The following is a 9,825-nucleotide window of genomic DNA, read 5'->3' as shown; positions in this document are numbered from 1 at the left end:
ACTATTACGTAATAACGTATAACGTTATATACTATTACGTACTGGCGTATAACATTATATAGTATTACAGTATGACGTAAAACGTTATGTAGTATTACCTTATAACGTATAACGTTATATTCTATTACGTACTCACGAATAACGATATACACTACTACGTACAAACGTATAACGTTATATACTACTACGTAATAACGAATAACGTTATATACTATTACGTACAAACGTATAACGTTATATACTACTACGTAATAACGTATAACGTTATATACTATTACGTTATGACGTATAACGTTATATACTATTACGTTATGACGTATATCGTTATATACTATTACGTACTGACGTATAAGGTTATAAACTATTACGTAAGAAGGTATAACGTTATATACTATTACGTTATGACGTATAACGTTATATACTATTACGTTATGACGTATATCGTTATATACTATTACGTACTGACGTATAAGGTTATAAACTATTACGTAAGAAGGTATAAGGTTATATACTATTACGTACTAACGTATAACGTTATATACTATTACGTACTAACGTATAACGACATATACTATTACGTACTAACGTATAACGTTATATACTGGTACGTACTAACGTATAACGTAATATACTATTACGTAATAGCGTATAAGCTATGTAGTATTAGCTTATGACGTATAACGTTATATAGTATTACCTTATATCGTATAACGTTATATACTATTACGTACTAACGTATAACGCTATATACTATTACGTACTAACGTATAACGTTATATACTATTGCGCACTATCGTATAACGTTATATACTATTACGTAATGACGTATAACGTAATGTAGTATTACCTTATAACGTATAACGATATATACTATTACATACTAACGTATAACGTTATATACTACTACGTAATAACGTATAACGTTATATACTATTACGTTATGACGTATATCGTTATATACTATTACGTACTAACGTATAACGTTATATACTACTACGTAATAACGTATAACGTTATATACTATTACGTTATGACGTATATCGTTATATACTATTACGTATTAACGTATAACGTTATATACTATTACGTAGTTTCGTATAACGTTATGTAGTATTACCTTATGATGTATAACGTTATATAGTATTACCTTATATCGTATAACGCTATATACTATTACGTACTAACGTATAACGTTATATACTATTGCGCACTATCGTATAACGTTATATACTATTACGTAATGACGTATAACGTAATGTAGTATTACCTTATAACGTATAACGTTATATACTATTACATACTAACGTATAACGTTATATACTACTACGTAATAACGTATAACGTTATATACTATTACGTAATGTCGTATAACGTTATCTAGTATTACCATATGATGTATAACGTTTATAGTATTACCTTATAAAGTATAACGTTATATACTATTACGTAATAGCGTATAACGTTATATACCAATACGTACTAACGTATAACGTAATATACTATTACGTAATAACGTATATCGTTATATACTATTACGTCCTGACGTATAACGTTATATAGTATTACAGTATGACGTAAAACGTTATGTAGTATTACCTTATAACGTATAATGTTATTTCCTATTACGTACTGACGTATAACGATATACACTACTACGTACAAACGTATAACGTTATATACTACTACGTAATAACGTATAACGTTATATACTATTATGTTATGACGAATAACGTTATATACTATTACGTTATGTCGTATATCATTATATACTATTACGTACTGACGTATAACGTTATAAACTATTACGTAAGAACGTATAAGGTTATATACTATTACGTACTAACGTATAACGTTATATACTAGTACGTACTAACGTATAACGTAATATACTATTACGTAATAGCGTATAAGCTATGTAGTATTAGCTTATGACGTATAACGTTATATAGTATTACCTTATATCGTATAACGTTATATACTATTACGTACTAACGTATAACGCTATATACTATTACGTACTAACGTATAACGTTATATACTATTGCGCACTATCGTATAACGTTATATACTATTACGTAATGACGTATAACGTAATGTAGTATTACCTTATAACGTATAACGTTATATACTATTACATACTAACGTATAACGTTATATACTACTACGTAATAACGTATAACGTTATATACTATTACGTTATGACGTATATCGTTATATACTATTGCGCACTATCGTATAACGTTATATACTATTACGTAATGACGTATAACGTAATGTAGTATTACCTTATAACGTATAACGTTATATACTATTGCGCACTATCGTATAACGTTATATACTATTACGTTATGACGTATAACGTTATATACTATTACGTTATGACGTATAACGTTATGTAGTATTAGCTTCTAAGGTATAACGTTATATACTATTACGTTATGACGTATAACGTTATATACTATTACGTTATGACGTATATCGTTATATACTATTGCGCACTATCGTATAACGTTATATACTATTACGTAATGACGTATAACGTAATGTAGTATTACCTTATAACGTATAACGTTATATACTATTGCGCACTATCGTATAACGTTATATACTATTACGTTATGACGTATATCGTTATATACTATTTCGTACTGACGTATAACGTTATAAACCATTACGTAAGGAGGTATAAGGTTATATACTATTACGTACTAACGTATAACGTTATATACTAGTACGTACTAACGTAAAACGTTATATACTATTACGTAATGTCGTATAACGTTATGTAGTATTACCTTATGATGTATAACGTTATATAGTATTACCTTATAAAGTATAACGTTATATACTATTACGTAATAGCGTATAACGTTATATACTAATACGTACTAACGTATAACGTAATATACTATTACGTAATAACGTATATCGTTATATACTATTACGTACTGACGTATAACGTTATATAGTATTACAGTATGACGTAAAACGTTATGTAGTATTACCTTATAACGAATAACGTTATATTCTATTACGTACTCACGTATAACGATATACACTATTACGTACTAACGTATAACGTTATATACTACTACGTACAAACGTATAACGTTATATACTATTACGTAATAACGTAGTATACTATTACGTAATAACGTATAAGGTTGTATACTATTACGTAATAACGAATAAGGTTGTATACTATTACGTAATAACGTATAACGTTGTATACTATTACGTAATAGCATATAAGGTTGTATACTATTGCGTAATAACGTATAACCTTGTATACTATTACGTAATAACGTATAACGTTGTATACTATTACGTAATAACGTATAAGGTTGTATACTATTACGTTATAACGTATAAAGTTGTATACTATTACGTAATATCGTATAAGGTTGTATACTATTACGTAATAACGTATAACGTTGTATACTATTAGGTAATGACGTATAACGTTGTATACTATTACGTAATAACGTATAAGTTTGTATACTATTACGTGATAACGTATAACGTTATATACTATTACGTACTAACGTATAACGTTATATACTAGTACGTACTTACGTATAACGACATATACTATTACGTAATAACGTATACGCTATGTAGTATTACCTTATGACGTATAACGTTATGTAGTATTACCTTATAACGTATACCGTTATATACTATTACGTACTAACGTATAACGTTATATACTATTACGTAATGTCGTATATCGTTATGTAGTATTACCTTATAACGTATAACGTTAAATAGTATTACCGTATGACGGACAACGTTATATCCTATTACGTACTAATGTATAACGTTATGTAGTATTACGTTATGACGTATAACGTTATATACTATTACGTACTGACGTATAACGTTATATACTATTACGAAATAACGTATAACGATATATACTATTGCGCACTAACGTATAACGTAATATATTATTACGTACTAACGTATAACGTAATATATTATTACGTAATAACGTATAACGCTATGTAGTATTAGCTTAAGACGTATAACGTTATATAATATTAGCTTACAACGAATAACGTTAAATAGTATTTGCGTATGACGTACAACGTTATATCCTATTACGTACTAACGTATAACGTTATATACTATTACGTAATGACGTATAACGTTATGTAGTATTACCATATTACGTTTAACGTTGTGTAGTATTGACTTATGACCTATAACGTTATGTAGTATTACCTAATGACGTATAACGTTATATACTATCACGTAATGTCGTATAACGTTATGTAGTATTACCTTATGACGTATAACGTTATGTAGTATTACCTTATAACGTTTAACGTTATATACTATTACGTTATGACGTATAATGTTATGTAGTATTAGCTTATGATGTATAACGTTATATAGTATTACCTTATAACCTATAACGTTATATACTATTACGTACTAACGTATAACGTTATATACTATTACGTAATGTCGTATAACGTTATGTAATATTACCTTATGATGTATAACGTTATATAGTATTACCTTATAACGTATAAAGTTATATACTATTACGTAATAACGTACAACGTTTATCCTATTACGTACTAACGTATAACGTAATATACTATTACGTAATAACGTATACGCTATGTAGTATTAGCTTATAACTTATAACGTTATATACTATTACGTGTTAACGTATAATGTTATAAACTATTACATTATGACGTAAACCGTTATATACTATTACGTACTAACGTATATCGTAATATACTATTACGTAATAACGTATAACGATATATACTATTACGTACTAACGAATAACGTAATATACTAATACGTAATAACGTATAACGCTATGTAGTATTAGCTTGTTACGGATAACGTTATATAGTATTACCTTATAGCGTATACCGTTATATACTGTTACCTACTAACGTATAACGTTATATACTATTACGTACTAACGTATAACGTTATATGCTATTACGTAATGGCGTATAACGTTATGTAGTATTACCTTATGACGTATAACGTTATGTATTAGTACCTTATAACGTATAACGTTATATACTATTACGTTATGACGTATAACGTTATGTAGTATTAGCTTATGATGTATAACGTTTTATAGTATTACCTTATAACGTATAACGTTATATATTATTACGTACTAACGTATAACGTTATATACTATTACGTAATAACGGATAACGATATATACTATTACGTACTAACGTATAACGTGTTATACTATTACGTAATAACGTATAACGCTATGTAATATTAGCTCATGACGTATAACGTTATATAGTATTACCTTATAACGTATACCGTTATATACTATTATGTACTAACGTATAACGTTATATACTATTACGTAATGACGTATAACGTTATGTAGTATTACCTTATGACGTATAACGTTATGCAGTATTACCTTATAACGTATAAGGTTATATACTATTACGTTATGACGTATAACGTTATGTAGTAATAGCTTATGATGTATAACGTTATATAGTATTACTTTATAACGTATAACGTTATATACTATTACGTACTAGCGTATAACGTTATATACTATTACGTAATAACGTATAACGTTATATACTATTACGTACTATCGTATATCGTTACATACTAGTACGTACTAACGTATAACGTAATATACTATTACGTAATAACGTATAACGTTTTATACTATTACGTACTGACGTATAACGTTATATAGTATCACAGTATGACGTAAAACGTTATGTAGTATTACCTTATAACTTATAACGTTATATACTATTACGTGTTAACGTATAACGTTATAAACCATTACATTATGACGTAAACCGTTATATACTATTACGTACTAATGAATAACGTTATATACTATTACGTAATAACGTATAACGTTATATACTATTACGTAATAACGTATAACGATATATCCTATCACGTACTAACGCATAACGTAATATACTATTACGTAATAACGTATAACGCTATGTAGTATTAGCTTATGACATATAACGTTATATAGTATTACCTTATAACGTATACCGTTATATACTGTTACGTACTAAAGTATAACGTTATATACTATTACGTACTAACGTATAACGTTATATACTATTACGTAATGTCGTATAACGTTATGTAGTATTACCTTATGACGTATAACGTTATGTAGTATTACCTTATAACGTATAACGTTTTATACTATTACGTTATGACGTATAACGTTATGTAGTATTAGCTTATGATGTATAACGTTATATAGTATTACCTTATAACGTATAACGTTATATACTATTACGTACTAACGTATAACGTTATATACTATTACGTACTAACGTATAACGTTATATACTATAACGTACTAACGTATAACGTAATATACTATTACGTAATGTCGTATAACGTTATGTAGTATTACCTTATGACGTATAACGTTATGTAGTATTACCTTATAACATATAACGTTATATAGTATTACGTACTAACGTATAACGTTATATACTAAAACGTACAAACGTATAACGTTATATACTATTACGTAATGTCGTAGAACGTTATGTAGTATTACGTTATGACGTATAACGTTATGTAGTATTACCTTATAACGTATAACGTTATATACTATTATTTTATGACGTATAACGTTATGTAGTATTAGCTTATGATGTATAACGTTATATAGTATTACCTTATAACGTATAACGTTAAATAGTATTACCGTATGACGTACAACGTTATATCCTATTACGTACTAACGTATAACGTTATATACTATTACATTATGACGTATAACGTTATATACTATTTCGTACTAGCGTATAACGTTATATACTAGTACGTACTAACGTACAACGTAATATACTATTACGTAATAACGTATAACGTTATGTAGTATTAGCTTAAGACGTATAACGTTATATAATATTACCTTATATCGTATAACGTTAAATAGTATTACCGTATGACGTACAACGTTATATCCTATTACGTACTAACGTATAACGTAATATACCATTACTTAATAACGTATACGCTATGTAGTATTAGCTTATGACGTATAACGTTATATAGTATTACCTTATAACGTATACCGTTATATCCTATTACGTACTAACGTATAACGTTATATACTATTACATTATGACGTATAACGTTATATACTATTCCGTACTAGCGTATAACGTTATATACTAGTACGTACTAACGTACAACGTAATATACTATTACGTAATAAGGTATAACGCTATGTAGTATTAGCTTATGACATATAACGTAATATAGTATTACCTTATAACGTATACCGTTATATACTGTTACGTACTAAAGTATAACGTTATATACTATTACGTACTAACGTATAACGTTATATACTATTACGTAATGTCGTATAACGTTATGTAGTATTACCTTATGACATATAACTTTATGTAGTATTACCTTATAACGTATAACGTTATATACTATTACGTTATGACGTATAACGTTATGTAGTATTAGATTATGGTGTATAACGTTATATAGTATTACCTTATAACGTATAACGTTATATACTATTACGTACTAACGTATACCGTTATATACTATTACGTACTGACGTATAACGTTATATACTACTACGTACTAACGTATAACGTTATATACTATTACGTAATGTCGTATAACGTTATGTAGTATTACCTTATGACGTATAACGTTATGTAGTATTACCTTATAACGTATAACGTTATGTACTGTTACGTACTAACGTATAACGTTATATACTATTACGTACTAGCGTATAACGTTATATACTATTACGTAATAACGTATAACGTTATATACTATTACGTACTATCGTATAACGTTATATACTAGTACGTACTAACGTATAACGTTATATACTAGTACGTAATAACGAATAACGCTATGTAGTATTAGCTTATTACGGATAACGTTATATTGTATTACCTTATAGCGTATACCGTTATATACTGTTACGTACTAACGTATAACGTTATATACTATTACGTACTAGCGTATAACGTTATATACTATTACGTACTAACGTATAACGTTATATACTATTACGTAATAACGTATAACGATATATACTATTACGTTATAACGTATACCGTTATATACTGTTACGTACTATCGTATAACGATATATACTATTACGTACTAACGTATAACGTTATATACTATTACGTTATGACGTATAACGTTATATACTATTACGTACTGACGTATAACGTTATAAACTATTACGTAATAACGTATAACGTTATATACTATTACGTAGTAGCGTATAACGTTATATACTAGTACGTACTAACGTATAACGTAATATACTATTACGTAATAACGTATAACGTTTTATACTATTACGTACTGACGTATAACGTTATATAGTATTACAGTATGACGTAAAACGTTATGTAGCATTACCTTATAACTTAGAACGTTATATACTATTACGTACTAACGTATAACGTTACATAATATTACGTAATAACGTATAACGTTATATACTATTACTTAATAACGTACAACGATATATACTATTACGTACTAACGTATAACGTTATATACTATTACGTAATGTCGTATAACGTTATGTAGTATTACCTTATGACGTATAACGTTACGTAGTATTACCTTATAACGTATAACGTTATATAGTATTACGTACTAACGTATAACGTTATATACTAAAACGTACAAAGGTATAACGTTATATAATATTACGTAATGTCGTATAACGTTATGTAGTATTACGTTATGACGTATAACGTTATATAGTATTACCTTATAACGTATACCGTTATATACTATTACGTACTGACGTATAACGTTATATACTACTACGTACTAACGTATAACGTTATATACTATTACGTAATGTCGTATAACGTTATGTAGTATTACCTTATGACGTATAACGTTATGTAGTATTACCTTATAACGTATAACGTTATATACTATTACGTACTAACGTATAACGTTATATACTAAAACGTACAAACGTATAACGTGATATACTATTACGTAATGTCGTGTAACGTTATGTAGTATTACGTTATGACGTATAACGTTATATACTATTACGTACTAACGTATAACGTTATATACTATTACGTAATAACGGATAACGATATATACTATTACGTACTAACGTATAACGTGTTATACTATTACGTAATAACGTATAACGCTATGTAATATTAGCTCATGACGTATAACGTTATATAGTATTACCTTATAACGTATACCGTTATATACTATTATGTACTAACGTATAACGTTATATACTATTACGTAATGACGTATAACGTTATGTAGTATTACCTTATGACGTATAACGTTATGCAGTATTACCTTATAACGTATAAGGTTATATACTATTACGTTATGACGTATAACGTTATGTAGTAATAGCTTATGATGTATAACGTTATATAGTATTACTTTATAACGTATAACGTTATATACTATTACGTACTAGCGTATAACGTTATATACTATTACGTAATAACGTATAACGTTATATACTATTACGTACTATCGTATATCGTTACATACTAGTACGTACTAACGTATAACGTAATATACTATTACGTAATAACGTATAACGTTTTATACTATTACGTACTGACGTATAACGTTATATAGTATCACAGTATGACGTAAAACGTTATGTAGTATTACCTTATAACTTATAACGTTATATACTATTACGTGTTAACGTATAACGTTATAAACCATTACATTATGACGTAAACCGTTATATACTATTACGTACTAATGAATAACGTTATATACTATTACGTAATAACGTATAACGTTATA

Source organism: Bombus pascuorum, unplaced genomic scaffold, assembly GCF_905332965.1.
Source record: "Bombus pascuorum unplaced genomic scaffold, iyBomPasc1.1, whole genome shotgun sequence".
NCBI lineage: Eukaryota > Metazoa > Arthropoda > Insecta > Hymenoptera > Apidae > Bombus > Bombus pascuorum.
The sequence above is the reverse complement of the archived record's forward strand: the minus strand, read 5'-3'. Positions refer to the sequence as shown.